At 46.4% G+C, this 22,447-nt stretch overlaps 1 pseudogene; it reads right to left on the bottom strand.

Moving 5' to 3' along the window:
* The window catches only part of LOC125728212 (intersectin-2-like), a 30,487-nt pseudogene extending 19,001 nt beyond the window's left edge, over nucleotides 1-11,486 (bottom strand).
* Nucleotides 11,487-22,447: the final 10,961 nt, after the last annotated feature.

The following is a 22,447-nucleotide window of genomic DNA, read 5'->3' as shown; positions in this document are numbered from 1 at the left end:
CCACTTGCCACCTGACAACGCAGAAAACATGTCTGTCAGCCGGGACACCACTCAGGAAACAAGATCTGATCTAGACGTACTTGAAACTACCTTAAAAATCCCCCCAAAAATGGACATTTTGATAAATGTTAACATGAAAGTTTACCAACTTATGAATATACCTAGAAAGTTAACACTCTCGTGCATACATGGTACATCTCAGTGTATTGTTATATATGTGCAAACACATGCACAAATATGACCAAAAAAACAACATATATACAAACTACACTATTAGCAAACATAGTTGACTTGTTTATGGCGATAAAATCATGCATTTGTGTTGGGGGCCCCTTGCTGGCCACAAAGTCACCACCTTGTGGAGGGGCCCCAAAGTGGCTTTTTAAATGGGTCCCCAGAAACAGCAAACCTGCTTCTGATTGTTATATATAAATAAAGAAAAAGCATAGTACAGAACAAAATACTGCAGTAACGTGCAAGACAGTCGCAGAAGCAGTTGAAGGCTTCTGAACAGACATGGTTCAGATGCAGCCATGCAAACAGGCCACAGACTCACTGGCACATAAATACGCATAGGCATGCAGTGGAAATACAGAAAAAGAACACGACCGATCGGGTGGGGCCAGTTCTGAATTCTCACTCGAGACAGTTACGGTATTCTTCAGGTAGGGGGCGCTCCCAGGATAACTACCTGTCCATACTCCATAGAGGCAGAGCCTGGAGGGTGGGTGGGAGTGAAGGCAGAGTTCTGCCCTGCCCCCCCAGGAGTGCTCTGTCCTGCTGGGAAGGTACTGGAATTAGCCTCCGCCTTGCTGAAGTAGGGACAGACCAGGAGAAAACGGTCAGTGAGACCCACATAAGCATTCAGATATGACACAGGACCAGTTTAGATGCTGGACACCAAGGGGCAACATTACCTTGCAGAGACTGAGGTAGATGCAGTTGTGGGCATCAGAGCCTGCTTGGTGCTGGCCGCAGATTCCGGTTGGCTGTGCTTCTCGACGTAGCTCTCAGGGAACCAGCCCATCTTGCCCTGGTAGCTGCCATACAGCCAGCCCTGCTCGCCTTCCGTCTTCTCGTCCACCTGCGGACTCAAGGCGATTGGTTAAGGGCTACCACATGACACACATGGGCGTACTATCCAAAACCAGGTCACGACTGGCCAGAAAACACCCTAAAACATATGAAAGGAGAAATGTGCCATTAATAAATTAAATATGTCTACATGTTTATTTATTTTGTCACAGGGGCACTTGTACCCCTCTGTCCTCCCCCCCCCAAAAAACTGCTCCTTGTTGCACTTTATGGTGAACAAAAGGATTCTAGATCTAACTGTAAAACACCCGAAAAGGATTCAGAAAAAAAGAGCTAATCAGGCACCAGGGCAATGATTCAGCACATTTAATTTATGGTACAAACAGATTAACATATGGGGGTGCACTCTGTATACCTCAATCAAGCTGTCCGTGTCAAAGGTGAGCTCGTCCGCGTTCCGTGCTGTGAAGGGGTACAGGGCTCTGTAGGTTGTCAGGGAGGCCGATTTCCTGTGCGTTGACTTGACGGGTCTCAAATTCCCTGCAACGACAGTGAGTCAGTCACCTCCTTGTGTGACTGTTCTTCAGAACGCTGTGTCACTAATGACGCACTGCAGCTATTGAACCAGCACACGACACCTCGGGTCTGCTGATGGGACACTTGCATTTGGAGGCTGATGAAGAAACTGTACAAACCCCACCGCTAATGGTAGCTTTACGTGTCTGAGATTGTGATTTGTCACTGCGTTTCCACACCTCCCGAAGGGGGCTGCATCGAGGCCATAATCCTTACCTTTTCGCTCCTCTAGGCCCCTGATCAGGGCCGACAGCTTCTCATGAATGTCTGTCTTGCCTAAATTGTGCTGCTGCTGCTGCTTTTGCTGCCGGGCCTCTTCCTCCCGCTGTCTGGCCACGGCCTCCTCCTCCTGTTGCTTTCTCCTCCTGTCCTCCTCTCGCCGTCTCTCCTCTTCCTGTCTCTTCTTCTCCTCTTCCAGCCTCCTCCGCTCCTCCTCCTGTCTCCTCCGCTCCTCTTCCTGTCTCCTCCGCTCCTCTTCCTGTCTCCTCCGCTCCTCTGCATCCCTGACAGCAGCTATCTGAGCCCGCTGACGTCTTCTCTCCTCCTCCTCCCTCTCCAGCTCCTGCTCCTCCTCCTTCTTCCTTCTGTTCTCTTCCTCTTGCCTCCTTCTCTCTTCCTCCTGCCTCCTCCTCTCTTCCTCAAATCTCTTTTTCTCTTCTTCCAGTCTTTTCCTCTCCAGCTCTAGCTTCCTTCTCTCTGCCTCCACCTTTCTCCGCTCCTCCTCTTGCCGCCTCCTCTCCTCTTCCTTCTGCCTCCTCTCCTCCTCCGCCCTTTTATGTTCCTCTCGCCGCCTCTCCTCCTCTATCCTCTTCTCCTCCTCCCTCTTCTGGGCTTCCTCCTGCCTCCTCCTCTCCAGCGGCCCGGCGGTTCCGCTCAGCCTGCTCCTGAGCGGCGCGCAGTTTGGCCCGGAGTTCACGCTCACGTTCTTCCTCCTCCTTCAGCTTGGCCTCCCGCTCCTCCTGGATCCTCCTCCGCCGCTCCTCCTCCTCCCGCTCCAACTTCACACGCCACTGCCGCTCTTTCTCCAGCTTGGCTTGCCTGTGAATGACATGATGCATCACATTGAAGCTGAATTTGGCCCAGCACCACATCATGGCCCTTCAATCACGTGATGCAGCTATATTTTCTTTAAACAAACCATCAAGGTCACGTCATCCATTCAAATTTAATGCTTTAACTGAACTTTGTCACACTGGGTCTGTAATTGACATTAAAATTGCTCTTAGCCATCTGACATGTTCTGACATTATGTAGGTGATGTGTTGACCCACTTAAAAATAGAAAAACAAACAAAAAATAAGTAAAAGGGAGCTCTGGATCCCCAAGGACCAGCTTGGGAAGCACAGTGTTAAAGTGATATTAAAAAGCGATTTAGGACAGGTCAGTCACCATTGCAGGGAAACCAAACCTGGCACCATGACAGCCAACAGAAATGCAAAAACGACAACAGAGCATGCAGGCCTTGCAGGAGGCCTAGCTCACCTGACCGCCTCCTCCTCCTCTCTCTTCCTCCTCTCCAACTCCAGTTCTCGCCTCCGCTGCAGGTCACATAGCTTGTCGGCCTTGACCTGCCGCAGTCTGTCCAGGACCTGCTGCTGCTTGGTCTGGCTTTCCCGGAGCTCCTGTGGGAAGGGACCGGGCCCGCACCACCATTAGCGCAGAGCACCAAGCCACACCGCCAACCACCACTCGCTATACAAGGTACAGACACCAGATCCAATTCAGAACACACGGGATTCTGGGCCATAGATTATGGATGTTTTGAGGCTTCACTTCTCCACTTTATTCTATTTACAAATGCTACTGGCCCCTGTACAGCACACATTGATGCCTTTCTACCACCAGTAATGCCTCCTCACCTTGATGTCCACGTTGTACTGGTCCATCTCCGACAGTTTTGCCACGGTATCCTTCTCCAGCACATCCAGCTGCTCCTTGAGTTTCCGACAGACGATGTCCTTCTCAGTCACGCCCCTCTTTACGGAGGAAAGTGTCGGACCTGTATACAGAAACACTACCTCTAAGCAAGACCCTTCACCTGCAATTGCTTCATCCTGGGACTGACAATCTACATCTAAGCCCTGCAAGGAAGTCCTCCAACTTGCAGGGAAAACTGCAAGGGGGTTGGTGGCAGGGTTGGCACTCCAGCCACCGGAAAAAAATGTACACTGTTCCATTCCATTCGGACTAGTGTGATGCTGAGGTGTCACCCGCTGCACGACTACACTCAGGTTCTCATCCCTGAGGTGGTTCGTGTGGAGGGTGCAGCAACGCGCTGTATCAGCAGGGGGCCCTTACATTAACAACCCTAAGTGCACCTCGAGGTTATATGGTAAGTATTTTCTTGTTGACATGTGAGAGGGAGGGCTGTGACAGATAACCTGGCCCCCACAATCCCCCACTCCACCCAAACCCTACAGAGCCGAGATGAGTTGGTAGCCGACTTGTGCCCAGAACTTCTGGAAACTCCTGTACTGCTGGAAAAGCCTTCCAGGGGGGGTTACATCTGAAAGCTGGCTGAAAGAACGCCAAGATTCTGCATTGCTGTCATCGAAGCAAAACTGTCGACTGCCTCCAAGCCTTTTACTCTAAGGTGAATAATGTAGCTAAAATATAAAGATGTATTACAAGTGGGTGCATCCAAACTTTTGTCTGGTAGTGTACACCTACATTTTAGAAGCACAAGAAGCATGTACCACCCATGTGCCACCATGACATTTAAGTACTTCAAGAATGACTGCAGGGGGGGGGGGGGCGCCAGGTAACGCAGGGAGAAGCAGGGAGATCAGACTCACCAGACCTACTGTTCAGCCCCATGTTGCATAGGATCTCCTTGCATCTCTGCTGCTCCACAATCAGCTGAGAATGTTTCCTCTGCCCCTCCTGCACAAAAACAGGCCAAACTCCCTCAGAAAGCTGGAGAATCCTGAAATAAACCCTCCCTGGAAACTTCACCCTATCTATCTATTGCTTTTATAGTAAATTCCCCCCCAAAAAAACTGCACATTCTCCAGGAAAGGTGTGAAGAACAGTCTCTCCCTTGGTTGCCAAAATCTGAAGACTGCTAATCAGACAGGAGTGGCACAGCTGTTGTATAACGCACAGCAGACATAACGCCAGATCACATGGAAAAAGAACCGTGTTGAATCTATTTATCAGTGTTGCAGCTGGTGCTCGTCCCATAGCTGCTGGGATCTTGGACGGCAGCGGAGGAAGGCCGCAGACCTCAAGCTGCCGCTGCAGGGCGTTGACCTCCAGCAGGCAGCTGTCCTGCTTCTGACTGATCAGTTCCAGCTCTCCCTTCTGGATGCTCCTCTTGCTCTGGACGTCCCTGAGTCGGTCAGAGATCTGCTTGTGCTTGTCTCTCTGAAATTAAACAGTGGTCTTATGAGTCCTGAGGGCGGGAATATTGTCGCTGTGGACACAAGCATGTGTACCATTGACATCTGAAAGGAAAACGTGCGTCTCTGATAGTGCGATTTCAACAGCTGGCTGTTCCTCGTTCCTGAAGGGGAATGCAGTCGGTCGGGGCAAACAGGTGCAGGACGGCCTGGTCCTCACCACAGCCTCCAGCTCCAGCTCCAAGCTCCTCTTCTTGGCCTTAAGCTTGATGATGTCCTCTTGTTCTTGGTTCCTCTGATTCAGCAGCTCCTGTCGCCTCCTCCACTCCCACTCCATCTTCCTCTGACGCTCCAGCTCCTGCTTAGCAGCCTGCAGGGACACACACATGATCACGACCAAACACACACACACACACACACACACACACACGCGCTAATCACAGGTCGCACACGTTCACACACAAGCTAAACCAATAACCAAATACATGCTGTCAAACCTTCCCAGCCATTCAGAGATGTACATAAACGGAGTTTCACCAGTAAACTAGTTTAATTAGTTATAATGCTGTATTTGCCCAACACAGGGTTACAATAATGAAGTTTTATTAACTTCCAGCCAATTATCACAGGGGGGCCTGGAGTCTATCCAGGACAGCACAGGGCACCAGGCTGGGGGGGTACACCCTGGACGGGATGTCAGCCCATCGCAGGGCACAAAACATGCACTTACACTAGAACCTCGCACTGCAGAGAATTTAAAGGCACCAGACCACCTAAGGGCATGTTTTTGGAGGAAGGCCACACAACACTGGGAGAACATGGAAACTCTCAAAGAGTGGAGGTGGGATTCCAACCCCCAGCTCTGAAAGGTATGAGGCAACAGTGCTGGTGAATCGCCAACAACATTAATTTGCTAAACCCAAATGTGATTGGCTGGGACTGGACCAATGACCAAAGAGCGACTGCCTAACCCCAAGTACAATGCTAGCATTCCATACTAGAAAGACTGACCTCCTTGCGTTCCAGCTCCTTTAAGCGCTCTTCCTCCTTCTGCCATTCCAGCTCGCGTTGCCTCTCCAGCCGCCGCTCCTGCTCCTGTTGCCGCCTCCTCTCCTGCTCCCGCGCCTCCTGCTCACGCCGCTCCTGCTCCTCCCGGGCCTTCTGGGCCCGCCTCTCTTGCTCGCGCCGCTCCTGCTCCTGTAAGACCTGCCGCCGCCTCTCCAGCTCAGCGTTTCCCCGCTGGAAGTTCTCCTTTAGCTTGTCCTCGAACGAAACTGCAAGGAGGGCCATGCACACGCACACGTGGTAACCATGGCAATAGGGGCAGTGACCTTTGACCTCCTGCAATTCAATGTGAATCAGGTGATTCTTTGTAAAGATACTAAGAACGGCACATCACTAATACACACTTGTGTCACCAAAAACATTCACTAGCTGAAGGTGCCTGTCTTTGTGTGTGTGTGTGTGTGTGTGTGTAAATCCGTCTGTCCGTTCTACTAATGCTACCATTACTCTTTGTCTTCTGGGGTGGTTCAACTTGAATTTCTTCAGGGACGATGGTGCGATTCAAAGGAAGCAATTCCCCCTGCTTCCCCGTTCTGCAAAATACAACATGCCTCCGTGTAGGTAGAAGGTGCTAGAACCTGAGACTCTGAGTCAGGCTACACAGGAACAACCACCATACAGCTTCCCGTGCTCACTCATCAGGAGTCCCTTAGCTGGGCTCAGTCGAAGTATCTCAGTGTATGGGGACACTCTCCCTTTCTGTAACAAAGCCTCCTAGCCTGTGATTCCAGATGGGTCAATGTCCAGCCTGACACAGCATATTCAACCCCCCCGCCTTTCCCCATTCATTACATATAACTATGGAAAAAAGTTAGAGACCATAGCACCAATTTTTGTTTCACTCAGTTCTCCTTTATGGGTATGGATCTGTGAATAATGTTTTTTTTTCTTTTGCAAACTGCAGCCTGGTTCTTTCCTGCTTCTCATTAATGAAGGGCTTCTTCCTTGCTTTATGGGACTTCAGCCCTGCTTCTATGAGCCTGTTATGAACTGTCCTAGCAGTGCACCTCACACCTGCACTTAACGTTTCCACCAAGTACAGGTCACTTGAGGTCATGATTCATGAGGCACTGTCGGATAAGTGAACGGGCATCTCAAGCATTGGGAAGTCGTTTCCACCCTTTACCTGGCTGCTTTCTGGCCTTTCTCAGTGTCTCCCGTTTCACCATATTCTTGTACACTTGCGTACTTAGAACCTGGAAGCAACCTGACGCTCAGCGTACCTTTCTGCCAGCAAAACCAGCTTTAAACAAGCAGATTTTTTTTCCAGTATAGAGTGGTCTCAATTTTTTTCCAGAGCTCTATTTACTGCTCTGCCGGGTTCACCGATTGGCCACCGGCGGCGGCTGTCTACCTGACGGAGGGGGGCACCAGGTCCCCGGGAAGCGTGAGGGGCAGCGGCTGTCCGGCCTTCGCCATGTCCACCAGGTGCATAGCCAGGATGAACTCCTCCCCTGTCAGCTGGCCGTCCTTGTCCACATCTGCCAGGTTCCTTGGGAGAACATGTGGGAAGGTCAGTAATCGAACCGGGTGCACAGATGGCGAAGACCAGCATAACTTCACCCAGACCATGAGGGGTCCAATTTAAAAACCAAACTAACCTACAAAAAAATGACAACTTACCCTGAGTTTTGTCCAACTGTAGGCTAATGCAAGTGTTCCAAGCATGTTTAAGGTATGCTAGGCTAGGCTATGAAGTTTGTTAGGTGAGCTGTAATAATAAAATGTATTCTCACCTAACAATATATTTTTTAGCAGTATTTTGAGAGACAGACATATAAAAAACAAAATGCCTTTAAATTTTTTTATTTTTTTTTAAAGCAGTGATTATTGCAGCACATTAAAAACCTGCGACACGCTTCCTATTAGTTGATTATCAGTAGGATCCCATGAGTCACAACTCAGAAGTACAGACCTCCTGCCTCGAGCCGTCGCACCAGCTGCCTGACGCGTGCTAACAGGAACAGACCACTTAAGAAAAGCAACCAGCCCTGGAAATATCATGATGGCTTCTGAAATCAGCGCAGGGTCAATTGGAGCAATTAGAGGTTGTTCAGGGGACCAGCAGAGAAATCACTGCCAATCCGGGGACTTGAACTGTCGACCTTGCGGTTACAGACATATGGTCCTCACCTGTGGAGCCACACACTGCCCGCATAGAGTGGATGCTGAAAGGATTGAGCTACGTAATTTAAGAGGGGCAAATAAACCAAGCGCACCACTGCGGCCGTGAAGAATTCAGTGGACACTCACCAAACAGTGGCTAGCTGAGTCTGAGTGAGCTGGGATGAGGCCAGAACGTTCCTGACCTGCACACCTGCAAGGTAGAAAAATGGCGAGGGGAATATGAGCTTCAAGCTGAACGACCTGAAAACTGTGGGGGGGGGAGGGGGGGTTCCCACCAAGAAACCACCATTAACGTACAAAATGTTTCATAATCTAGCTCCCGTCGAACACAGCCTGCAATGTCACTTGTGAGCTGTGACTCATTTAATTACTGGAGTAATTAAATCAACAGCCGGAGCCCTGAGCCTTTTACCAGTGATGCAAAAGTCTGTAATTAATGTGAACTGCTTTCCTATTATTACGAACATGCCTGACGAATCCCTGAACAAGCTTATTACAAATAACATGCTGTGTTTAATTGTCATTAAAAGGTGCTAACTGGGTTCGCTGGGGAACCTGTCAAGTGCAGAGGTGGCATCTGAATAATCTACTCCTTACACATCTCTGTGAATTACTTACTGTTATGACTGCAACACCCACATTCAGATCATTAAAGGAAAAGCGTTTATGGCTGTTTAATGTCGTCGACACTAGAAACAAAGTTCCTCAGATCAGAGTTGAGTAGAATCAGGTGATGAAACTAGCGTCAAAATAGGCACTGTATAAAAAAGCTACAAGCATTTTAATTATTTCAAAAGTTAGCATGCCTTGGCATGCTCAGATCAGGCTGAAAGGTTTGATCTAGGCGTATAGCAACACCCAGATTCAGAATATGGAGTAATCTCAAAACTTAGCATGTTAGCATATTAGCATCAAAACCAGATGTGTGGGCGTATCTCCGCCTAGGAATCTCGTAGAGACTAGAAACAAAGTTCCTCAGATTAGACATGATGAGAAAAGACATAAAACTAGCATCAAAATGTACAAAAAACTACAATCATGTTAACATATTAGCATCACAACCAGAAGTCGGCATCTCACCAGCCTAGGAATGCCCTAGAGATTAGAAACAAAGATCCTCAGATCCATCTTAATAAGTAGAGTAAAGACATAAAACTAGCATCAAAACAGGCAATGTACAAAAAACTACAATCATGCTAGCATATTAGCATCAAAACCAGAAGTCGGCATCTCACAGCCTAGGAATACCCTAGAGATTAGAAACAAAGTTACTCAGATCCGGCTTGATGAGTAGAATCGAGTGAAGAAATTAGCGTCAAAATAGGCAATGTACCGAAAAAAAAACTACAATCATGTTAGCATATTAGCAACAAAACCGGAAGTGGGCGTAACTCACCCTAGGAATGTCGTCGACACTAGAAACAAAGTTCCTCAGATCAGAGTTGATGAGTAGAGTAAAGACCACTTCCGGTTATCTCACTGCTGATTTCCTGGAGCTGCTAGATTCCCTCAACCTACAACAACAACATGTTGATGTCCCCACACATTCCAGGGGTCACACACTTGACTTGGTGTCAAGTGAGGCCAAGCACAGAGCCCTGTGGGACACCACAGGTGACGTTGTGGATGTGAGATTTTGCGCTGCTAAGGGTGACATGTTCGGTTCTGCCAGTTAGGTATGACGTGAACCAGTTATGAACAGTTCCTGAGAGTCCCATGGTGCATTGCAGGCGGTGAAAGAGGATGTTATGGTCTATTGTGTCAAAAGCAGCTGTCAGGTCAAGGAGGATGAGTATAGAAGGGGAACCAGTATCTGCAGTCATCAGAAGATCATTGGTGACCTTGACCAGGGCTGTTTCTGTGCTATGGCCAGGGCGGAAACCGGACTGAAATTTTTCAAACAGGTTATTCAGTTTGAGGTGATCATGAAGTTGTGCTGCAACTGTTTTTTTTCCAGAACTTTAGAGAGGCATGGAAGATTGGAGATGGGCCCATAGTTAGAGAGAACTTCAGAGTCCATGGTGGGTTTTTTCAATAGAGGTCTGATGACAGCAGTTTTTAAAGTAGAAGGAATATGGCCAGTCAGGAGGGATTGGTTTATGATCCTGGTGATGAGTGGAGAGACGGCAGAGATGTTGACCTTTAGCAGGGCTGAAGGGAAAGGGTCCAGGGAACTGGTAGATGGTTTCATTTTCCTGATGACGTTCTCCACCTCTTCCCGTGTGGTAGCAGAGAAGGAGCAAAGTGGCTGGACCTTCTCAGGTAGTAGGTCGACAGTTGGAGGAGGCAAGATATTCGTGATGGAGAGGTATGAACGGATATTATCAACATTTTGTCTGAAGAAATTGATGTGCATGTTGCACCTCTGCTGTTGCACTGCTGACAGGTTCAGAGGAGAGAAATTTAAGGTCCAGGGCCAGGGCATCTGCATTGATGGTCTTCAGATTTCTGAAATGGATCTGACGTTTTGGTTTGATATGGGGCGGAGAGAAAGGCCAGCTCCATTGACACTACTTTATGGTCCGAGATACCAAGATCATATACCTGTAGATTACTGATGGGGGCGAAGTTTGAAATGACCAAGTCAAGTGTGTGAACCCTGGAATGTGTGGGGACATCAACATGTTGTTGTAGGTTGAGGGAATCTAGCAGCTCCAGGAAATCAGCAGTGAGATAACCGGAAGTGGGCGTATCTCCGCCTAGGAATGTCGTCGACACTAGAAACAAAGTTCCTCAGATCAGAGTTGAGTAGAATCAGGTGATGAAACTAGCGTCAAAATAGGCACTGTATAAAAAAGCTACAAGCATTTTAATTATTTCAAAAGTTAGCATGCTAGCCTGTTAGCATGTAAAATGCCTTGGCATGCTCAGATCAGGCTGAAAGGTTTGATCTAGGCGTATAGCAACACCCAGATTCAGAATATGGAGTAATCTCAAAACTTAGCATGTTAGCATATTAGCATCAAAACCAGATGTGTGGGCGTATCTCCGCCTAGGAATCTCGTAGAGACTAGAAACAAAGTTCCTCAGATTAGACATGATGAGAAAAGACATAAAACTAGCATCAAAATGTACAAAAAACTACAATCATGTTAACATATTAGCATCACAACCAGAAGTCGGCATCTCACCAGCCTAGGAATGCCCTAGAGATTAGAAACAAAGATCCTCAGATCCATCTTAATAAGTAGAGTAAAGAAATAAAACTAGCGTCAAAACAGGCTATGTACAGAAAAAACTACAATCATGTTAGCATATTAGCATCAAAACCAGAAGTGGGCGTAACTCACCCTAGGAATGTCGTCGACACTAGAAACAAAGTTCCTCAGATGAGAGTTGATGAGTAGAGTAAAGACATAAAACTAGCATCAAAACAGGCAATGTACAAAAAACTACAATCATGCTAGCATATTAGCATCAAAACCAGAAGTCGGCATCTCACAGCCTAGGAATACCCTAGAGATTAGAAACAAAGTTACTCAGATCCGGCTTGATGAGTAGAATCGAGTGAAGAAATTAGCGTCAAAATAGGCAATGTACCGAAAAAAAAACTACAATCATGTTAGCATATTAGCAACAAAACCGGAAGTGGGCGTAACTCACCCTAGGAATGTCGTCGACACTAGAAACAAAGTTCCTCAGATCAGAGTTGATGAGTAGAATCAGGTGATGAAACTAGCGTCAAAATAGGCAAAGTACAGAATGTAGCGTCCCCGGTTGAAATGATGGTCTCTCAAACTGATGGTTCACAATCCTTTATTTAACCTTGCCTTGTGAACTCACCGTAAGAGCTATAAAGTGTACAGAAAATAATCACCATTAGTAGCTCAGACAGCAAGTTACCTTTAACACCTTTCCTTATTCCAAAACATAAATGAATTCTTTCCTTTAAGTTCTAATTTTGTTAACGTTTTCTACATGGATTATCTTTTACACGTATATTCAATTAAACCATTTTAACAACATGTAACAGACTGGGCCACAGCCTGCGTAGTAGAGGTCTAGGCTGCCCAATCCTCCAAACGGAGAAGGTACAGCAGGATGTAGGTCCCTGTACCCTCACCAATCGCCTCCCTAGTCTGCTACATGCACTACGTGAGCAGATCGGCTAAGGCTCCAGCACTTCCCTATCAGCGTCACGGTGCCAACCTGGAGTGTAGTACTGTTGGGGATAGCGTGATGTTTAAGTACCCACACCGTACCCCCACCCCCCGACCGAAGTACCCAGCAGTAGCAGGTGAGACGCCCCTACTCCGGAGAGAGCCTAAATAATAGAAGCAGGGTAACCACTGTACACCAGGATAGGGTAAATTGAACACATAGGCAGTTTATTCTCTGTAAGATTACTAAATTATTAGATGGAAAGAACCAAAGCTCACATAAAACAAAGGACTGCAATTACCAAATTGAGTTTCACCAACCACCTGACTCCCCTCTATTAATGAAACCCCAGCCCCAGTCACCCTACTGAGCGCTCAGTGTCTAACGGTGGAGGCTTCAAGCAAGAACTCCCGTTTACCTCCGACGGGATATTTTTTACCCTTCATATAACACGTTCGTAGTAACCTTACAACAGGACACATTCATATTAAACATGCACAACAACCTCATAACAGAAATGAACCTTATTCATTTAGCACTTTATACCACCGGCACATTGTAATAATCCGTCCGATAACATCAACACTCCCATGCGAAAGTCTGTTCAGTACATTTACTTCCAAAAATGACCGCCAGAGAAATCAGGCATCCGGGCATGCAGTTAGAACATAGCGGGCCTGCCCTGCCAGGTGGTAGCGTGCGCAGAAAATGGGGTGTGCAGCAGCGATCTTTTAAAACTCCGCTTAGTGTCCGTCACGTTAGCAGAAGTCTTCTACTTCTTGGCCAAGTTGCTGATCACCCTGATGTACATTCGCCGAAATAAACTTTATTAAATATCACCTGCGTCGTCCTTGGTACTGGAGCTGATGAGTCGTCTCTGTATAGCAGGGAAGCTACCGCGATTCCTCCAAGCTCCGGTTCCCACTGCGCGGCACCGGGAGCAGCTCTCCTCTGTCGTTCTGGTAACACACAGCAATTTCCCTTCTCCGGAGCACCAACGTGGCTCGAACCTGCCTTCAGACTAATCTGGTCCTGTGTGACTACATTAAGGAATTCTCCCTACTTACTCTACATCACCCGAACGAACCAAAAAAAAACCTCCTTTCCCCCTCTCTCTCCCGCCAACTCCACTGCCCTGCTATACGCAGCCACGTTACGTCGTGACGCACCGTCACACTTGCTTTTAAACACCTTTGAATCACGAAATAAACTAAAGTAAATCATTATCAAATTGTCCGTGACCTTACATGACAAATAAAACAAAGCAGCTTGTAAATTATAACCCTTTAACACGCTTAATTTATCCGTGCTCTTTAGCACCTTGTAGTGAGCAAAAACGTAGTCCATTTTACTCGGCAAAACACCTTACAACAGAAATATTAAACATATATACATTTACAAATCAACCTTCAAAACCCACCTTGTTCCTCATCAACCAGGAGCTAAAACCATCACTGGTATTTAAGAAATTAACCAAAAAAGAATCGTAATATAACTATTCCTTTTTCACGGAACACACCTTGCTTCGACTTCCATGAAGTTTTCCCGCTACTGTGCGGTTTGCAACACTGGTTTACGGCAGCTTGTTGTTCTATGTTCCTTCAAAATAAAAGCCGTTCTTTCACAATAAAAGGCATCACTCGTCTTATACAGTTAAACAAGGAATAACATTTGTAACTAATAAATGGAATAAACGAAATATTAATACGGTCATTTAAACTCCCACCAAATCATTAGAGCTCAAATGGGAACCAAACGGAGTGATAATGATTTCCTAATGAAGAAATGACCTGTAACCGTTGACCTGTAAACATTACATTGTATGAAAACACAGTTTACATGACAGAATAAACCTTAAACTTCAGAATGTAATTAAACAGTCTCCAATAGCAAAACCAGTTTCTGCACTGGGCGTTCCACTACAGAAGGTTTACTGTAACATTGTCCTTTGTCCATCTTCCTTTCTCCAAAACGAAGCTTTACCTTTCTTACAAGTCCATCTTTGTCAGTTGTTGTGTCCATTACACGTGCTAATCTCCATTCATTGCGTGGCAAGTCATCCATTTTCTCCATCACAACATCTCCAACCTTCAAGTTTCTCCTTGGAGAGTGCCATTTCTGTCTTGTTGCGATGTTAGACAGATACTCCTTTTTCCAACGTGACCAAAACTGTTCTGATAAATACTGCACCTGCCGCCATCTTTTCCGTGCAAATGTGCGAAATGTGAATTTGCATTTTTACAGGGTGGTTCTGTAACACTCATTAATATTCATGAGAGAATATTACTGATTGGTCACTGAATGCCTTAAACCAGGGGAGCCCAAATCCAGTCCTGGAGGGCCAGAGTCCTGCACATTTTTGGGTTTCCCCTCATTTAACACACCTGATTCATCTCCTTGTGCTAATAACCACACAGCTCTTGAGCTGAATTATTTATGGTGGAACAGGGAAAGAGCTGAGCTACACAGGGCACCGGCCCCCCAGGACTGGATTTGGACACCCCTGCTTTAGGTAGAAGAAACAGGCAGCACAAGTCGATGTTAACTGGCCAATGAGGTAGTGCCCCTCTCATAAATATTAATCAGCCAGCCAATCGTGTAGGGCTTCACTCATGAATATTAAAAAGTTCTCCTGATCCACGGTGCTAAAAGAAATTAGCGCCCAGGACACACTGGATGTGCATCATGTGCGGCGGAAAATATCAAATTTCATTTCGGCGCCCATGTTAACAGATTAGAGCGGCCGCGTGCGCGAGATGCGGGGCTCACGCCTCGCGGTAGCGGCGCCGTATCTAGAGTCACGCGCGTGGTAAGCGGTTCGCTATGGAAGCGTATTGCATTCATCTGGGAAAAAAATCAAGTCTGTTTTTTCGAATTAATAAAATAATAATCCCGTTTTTCTGAGCAATATTTTTCTGTTTAATGAGGTAATGAGAACCTTTCTGTTTTTCATGATGCACGTCTCACTGTGTAGTTTAATCCGCTTTTTTTGATGGTTTGTAGACGGTATTATCATTAGTTTGCCGGCTTTGCGCGGCACCTATTCCGCCCCGCTCCACACTGCAGCGTTTCTCCCGGATCAGTAGATACAGTATGACATATGCTTCATGGAAATGAGGCGATGCATTTGAAATGCATTCAGACCGGCTTTGCTGTGACTAAAGACCATCTTTAGCAATCGCTGTAAATACTGAATCCTCATGGAGCGCAACTCCGGCGCCGGAAACAGCTTTTGTATCAGAATCCAGGTCCAAACTTTTATTAAATGTCACTTTAAATATGTAATAATATTACTTAAATATTCTGTTATTGATGGCCATTTTCATGCCGCACTCGCCGGAATTAGCAGTTAGAAGGAAAGACACTGACTTTAGTATTGATCTCTGGTGCCGTTTTGTGGTAAATATGCTTGTGATGAATATGTCTGATGAATATCGCTGCTTTGTAATTTTACTTCCCCGTAATTTCACTAATTAAGCTGTTAGTTTAGCTCGCTTCCCTCCGACATTTCCTGAGCTGTTTCATAAGCTTCAGTTCCCGCTTCGTTAGGGGAAGCTGTGCTGTTTTTATATCGTACAGAAACATAAAGTACAGGCGGCCTGATGGGATTAATAATTCTTCCTCCTGCCTACAGACTCCTGCCAGCTGACGCTGGACCCCAACACAGCAAACAGACGCCTGTCTCTGTCAGGGGGGAACAGGAAGGTGACAGAGGGGGCAGAGCGGCAGCCATATCCTGATCATCCAGAGAGATTTGACAGCCGCCCCCAAGTTCTGTGCAGAGAGAGTCTGACTGGCCGCTGTTACTGGGAGGCTGAGTGGGATGGATATGAAGCCTGGATAGGAGTGACTTATAAAGGGATCAGGAGGAAAGGAGGGAGGGACTGTCTCCTTGGATACAATGACAAGTCATGGATTCTGTGCTGTTATACTGACAGTTACTCTGTCTGGCACAATAATAAAGAGACTCTCATACCCATACGGCCCTCAGGCTCCCGCAGAGTAGGAGTGTATCTGGACTGGGGGGCTGGTGCTCTGTCCTTCTACAGAGTCTTCTCTGATGGACTGACCCCCCTGCACAGATTCACCTCCTCATTCACTCAGTCCCTCTATCCAGGGTTTTGGGTTTATAGTGACTCCTCAGTGTCACTGTGACATGTTGCTGGTTCTCCTGGCAAAAAGGTGAAATCTCTGCTTTTTAACCTTTATAATCCTTTTCACTCTGAAAGTGTGTCATCTTCGCCATTTCAGAACCTCTGCTAAAATCATCCTAGTATTTGCAGCGACCGTCCAGTGCAGCCATGTATTTTTTGACTTGGCCACTAGCAGACCTCATACAGCTAGTCAATCTCGCACTGACTTTTTTAACCAATATATTTAATAATTTAATTGAGCTGTTGGTGAAATTTAGCAAAATCATGGAACGGCTGAGGTGCCCCTGAGGAGAAGTTTGGGAACTGATGTGGTGTTCATCTAGCCATCCAACTAGATATCAGTAACTTTTTAGAACACAGAAGAAATTATTACTAGTTTTTATTGTGTTACTCTTAATTTGCACACGTTCTAATGTTAAATTGTATTTTTTGTTCTAAGCCAAAGTACACTTGCTACCCAGATAAACAGCTTTAAACATTTCTTTGGACTGCCTAAGACTTTTGCACAGTACTGTATGTTTGACAAAAATAAATGCCTGTGTTCAGTGAGCTGATTAAACACGAAAAATATAGTATTATACATTTTCTCTCTGGCTAGAATATAACTAAATGTAATCCTGATTGGGGGGGGGGGCTTTCCCTCTCCCCTGTATATGTACATTTTATATATTTATGTGAAAAAATATTATGTGGTACCTTGGGCGGAGCTTAATTCTCCGCTTCTGACGTCATAAGAGGAAGTGGCTTATCCTTGATGCTGATTGGTCGAGGGTTTATGCCCATATATGGTATCAATACATGCTTATGCCACGTGTTGCAGATAGGGGGGTTTGGGAGATTAAACTTTAATAGAATAAAAATACATTACATGTATTTTATTAATGTGCTTTTTTAATTACGTTTTTAAGGTAAATAATAATAATAAAACATAGAACAGGATAATGGCAAGCTAGCGCATACACGTTCAGAGGGGGCGTCCGTCCGGCCCTGTGTTGTTAGTAAGCGCCGCGGCGTATTTTAAAAGAAAGCGCCCAAATGTTTTAAAAGAAGAAAGCACCAAGTGTGTTAAAGAAGAAAACCCTTAGTGTTATTTTAAAAGAAAAGCAGTGTGAATTTAAACAAACATGCCCGAAAGAAGCAGCAGAACAGCAAATTTAAACAAGCGAAAACAACAAACAAGCCCGTCGTTTTAAAAGAAGCGATCACTCATTACATTTAACCAACACGAAAGACTTTAGTTATATTTACCAGGTTTGAGAAAGCATGTAAGCGGCAAACTTTTAGAAGAAATAGGACGAAACGATCCTGGAGCTCCGACACATGCGACTGCCCTGTTTGAACAACGCGGGTCGGAATGGACGATCGCTAGTCCGGCGTTTGGCGCATGCGCACCCACGCCGACGCCCCTTTAAAAATGGCTACGCCGGCGGAGCGCCTGTTTTAGCAAATAAAACCCCTATAACCGTAATGATTTTAAGTAATGAAGCACATTTCTGTCAATGTGAATAATAAAGTAAAGCGCTCTGAGCATTTTCGATAGCAATAATCGCAGTATTTGCGAAGCGATGCTGGATGCGCTGAGCTCGCCGGGAAGGTCATGTGGTCCGCATTCCCTCCCCATGCACACGTGATCAGCTCAATCACACCGAAATTGTCGGTTTGCTGCCCTTCAGGGAAACAATCTAAAGGGTGTTACGGGAAAAGTAATCGATGCAAGAGCCAATGATGTTCTCCTGGTGCCTACCCGTGTTTATGTTATCGTTACTGACACAAACAATGATGAACGATAATAAGCATATTTGTGGCCACTGCCCCGTGTACAATCTGCCACTGAAGATCCACCGTGTGCTTCTCAATGGGGGGCTTGTACAGGGACCTCCAACATCCCTGCGGGGAAGATCCAGGCCTCAACAAACCTGACCACCTAGAATCTGCCAGTCCACTCAGTGCCCGAAAATGCAGCACTTTAACACAAACCTGGAACAGACCTTTCTCAGACAAATCTCTAAGAGCCACCTGCTGAGGAGACACGAAAGAGAGCAGCAAACCCACCTCCTCCCGATGACCCTCTACAGCAGGAGGGAAAAATGGGGACTACTGCCTCCTCCCAACTCAAGCACATTCTTAGTTGCCTCTGGTAGCGTGCAGACAATGTCCTCCAAAGCTCTCTGAAGAAGTCTGGGGGAGGGGGAAACATTTCCGCATGTAGGGGGCCAGTGGCATTTCATTATTTACAGAAAATTCCATAGAGCCAATGTAGGAACCTGAGGTCAGTTTAACACAGGTCACTGTCCGTGGTGCTGAAACCTTTACTTGATGGGCTGGTCCTGAATGAATACAATGGTTGGCCAGCGTGCCTCACTATGCGTTTCCACTGACTGACACCTTCACATGTAATGTGATTGTTAACAATGAGGAACATTTTACAAGTTACTACAGGAAGCAATATTTACATGCCTGTAGCTTTCATTTCTCACCACAGAAAACCCAAAAAAAAAGAAATAAGAAATACATTCATGTTATATCCAATATATTACTTCATCATTTAAAATCACAAAACATATCTGACTGTTAATCTCTATGTTTTAATAATTTCAATAGCATTGCGTGATTTGCTTATTTTTTTCAAAAGCCACTGTGAAAGCGAAATTTAAAGAAGTTTGGTCCCCTTATAACAGCATTGGGTAAGAGAGCCGAGGGCTGCTGGGATTGTTCTCAATGTCTTGTTGGTGCCGTGTGGGTTGTGCTGCACAAACAGCTTCAAGTTATGAGATAACATGAGCAGATGCCATTACGTCATTAGTGCTACACAAGATATTGTCATGACCTGGCTCAAGGCCATAAGAAAAAGTGGACCAGTGTTAAATCACTGTGCCCTCAGACCTCTTCAGATTGCAAGCCCATTTAAATGGCACAGAGGTACACAATGGGTGGCCTGTATCTGCTTCACTTAATGTGCACCAAAGACCTCATATGAGGACCACAAGAGCCACCCCAGATTTACCCACCATCATGAGAAAGACTAAGATCAGCATGGATCAAATGGCCTATTTGCGTGTACAACCACCACCAGACCACTCTGACTGGCTTTGGGTTTTTGAGACAATATGAGAAGGACAGGTGCCCTTTTGCGTGGAATGTCTCCGATTCCTGTTATTCCTTCTTCCTCTTTTTGTTTTCTTCAAGTGCCAACAAGAGAAATTAATATGACAATAGCAAAGCATCTGTAATTGCAACAATTTTCTAGGAGAAGGGGTGTGTTTTTTGACACAAGTGCCAATATTTTTGGCCATGACTGTAATAGTTATTTGTGATTTGTAATAATTATTTAATTTTATCGATCCATCTACTTACCTACACTAAAAAATGTACTGTTGGATGTAATTAATTTTAAGACTAGTGGTTACATGAGAGAGAGATGCAATACCGCTTTCGTCAAAATGACAGGTCAGGTCAAAGGTCACGTTCAAAAGTTCAGTGGGCGGAGCTTATGTTGTAGTGGGTTGAGCTTGGTTGTGTAACTGACGCAATAGCATGTGGATTTAATTATTTATTTAAATATTTTTTTTTGTCTTCTTCCCCGGGGGTTGGTTGTGTAACTGTTGCAATGGTATTTGTATTTAATTATTTATTTATTATTTTAAATGATTGTGGCTTAGGGGGCATGGGTTGGTTGTGTTAGTGATGCAATGGTATTTGGATTTAATTATTTATTATTTTAAATGCTTATTTTAAATGTTTATTATTTTAAAATGATATTGAGGAGAGTGCTTATGAGTGTGTATTATTTTAAAAATGATATTGATGAGAGTGCTTATGAGCGTGTGTTATTTGAATAAGTTATTATTATTATTATTTTGTGGGGCGCGGGCGGGAGTGAGCGTGGCTGGGTTACCTGATGGAGCGCGAGCGTACGGTGTGCGGTAGCGTGGTAAGGTCCCCGGGCTTCGGAGAATCAGCAAAGGACTTATTCACATACTGGTGCGGTAGCGCGGAAAGGTCCGCACGGCTTTGGATAATCCTCGGAGAGAGCGATGCGGGAGAGCTGAGAGGCGTGCTGCTGCGCGAGTCTGAGAGAAACTGTGAGAGACTGTGGGATAAAATGGTAAAGTTGGAGCAAAGAATGAGAGGAGGAGGTGCAGGGTCTATCGTCCAATAAAAACGCTCGGCGCTAGTTTTGACCGTGTGTTTTTTCCTCACGCGAGCGTTTGTATCACATCGGCGTATGGCGCCAATTTGTAAAGGTCATAAGTCGAGACATACATCGAGTCTGTCAATTTGTCCGCCAGTAAATTCTGCAGGGCCGTGCCACCTGGCCATCGAGGCGCCCCCCTACCCGGCCACGCGGGCCATACATCGAGTCTGACACTTTTGCCCTCCAGTAAATTCTGTTTAAAGTTTTGTTTTCACATACGTCCCAAATTACAGATAATTTTCTTACACAGGCACGAGTAGCATCATCAAGGCCGTACCACCTGGTCATACATCAAGTCTGACAATTTGCCCGCCAGTAAATTCTGTTTATAGTTTTGTTTGTCATACATGACCGTGCAGATATGGGGTGACAGAGACAATTAAATTGTATTACGTCGAGCGGGGGGCCTTTTCCTCCTCCTAGAGGCATCATCTTCATCCGTACCACGCCCCCACGAGCAGGCCGTGTAGAATATAGGGAGCTTCGCGCTGCAGGGCCAACTCTATCTTTTCAAAAAATACAGACATGTCTGGGACTTCCGAAATGAAAGATTCAACCTCACCTTCTAAGACTCAACAGGAGCAGGAGGCCATTATGCAGCCTCCGGGGGCTCCCAGGAAGATTCATACGGCACGTAGACGGGTACCTATGATGCGACCGTCGGAAGACCCGAGGGCTATCTGGGAGCTGCCCAACGGGAATAAACTGGTCTGCCTCTTTGACAACGTTGCGGAGGAACTGCGCGTCTTTCAGGTCACCGGAGACGGCCCAGACCCCCCGAAAGACGACCCGTATCTGGTGACTTTTTCCGAAACGGAATGGGGAAACTTGAAGACTGTCGTTACCCCGATGATGGAGGAGAGCACCGACCCCGACCTTGAGGTCGAGACTGGAAGAATGGAGATGCACTATAGAGATGCTCGTAAACAGCGTACCACCATTATGAAGTGGGACGTGACCGGGGAGCTGGACAAGAGAATGGTGAATATATGGCAGTGGCCTAAATGCGACTGTTTTGGCCTGAGAATACCGTTAGTGATTTGGATGCAGATGATTCAAGAAAAGTCTGGTTACTACCAAGCGATGTTTAAGGAGAGTCGGGGAGATGACAAAACCTACGCCGTAAGGACCCCCCTCACCCCCTCACCCACCGTCGCTATATAAAGTGGACTCTGTTACAACCCCTTTTCACAAACATCATGGCAGCAGCAGCAGCAGCAGCAAATTATAGCGACGGTGAAAGCGGGGACAATGAGGCTCCAGCAGCAACCCTGACCTCTGATCCCGGGGAGCTCCTTCCAACCCCCCCATCATCACCGGCCTCTGATCCTGGAGAGGACCCTCCGACGCCTGAGATCTGCACGCTTCTCTCCAGACCGGCTCTCTGCCGTGGGATGTTGGCTTGTATTAAGGCTATGATAGTGGGCCTTTTGCATCAGGAAGCATCAAGAGAGAAACTGCTACGGTTGTGAAGTGGATCACCCCAGTCAGAGACAACACCCTTGTCTGTTTCCTCCAGGCAGAAATTACTTTTACATACACTTTGACTCTGTGTTGCGTGACCTCTGGACCGATCGGCTGACACCCGCCTTGACCCACGTTCTATCGACCCTGGGCATCCGAGCGGCCGCCGGCAGGTTGGAGGGGGCCGTGGAAGCTATCCTGTACGATCTGCGTGAGGCCCGCAACGGCATGGTGGAAATCACTCGACTGGAACAAGATCTGTTTGAACAGAACCCAGCGTTTAAGCAGATCCTGGAAGAAGAATTTCTGACTCGTTGGGAGGCCCGAGACTAAAACAAAAAGCATCTTGTGATGGGGAACGGTATCAGCAGACCCTTACGGCGGTTTAT

Source organism: Brienomyrus brachyistius, unplaced genomic scaffold (assembly GCF_023856365.1).
Source record: "Brienomyrus brachyistius isolate T26 unplaced genomic scaffold, BBRACH_0.4 scaffold202, whole genome shotgun sequence".
NCBI classification, from domain to species: Eukaryota; Metazoa; Chordata; class Actinopteri; order Osteoglossiformes; family Mormyridae; genus Brienomyrus; species Brienomyrus brachyistius.
Note: the sequence above shows the minus strand (reverse complement) of the source record. Positions and strands in the feature narration are given on the sequence as shown.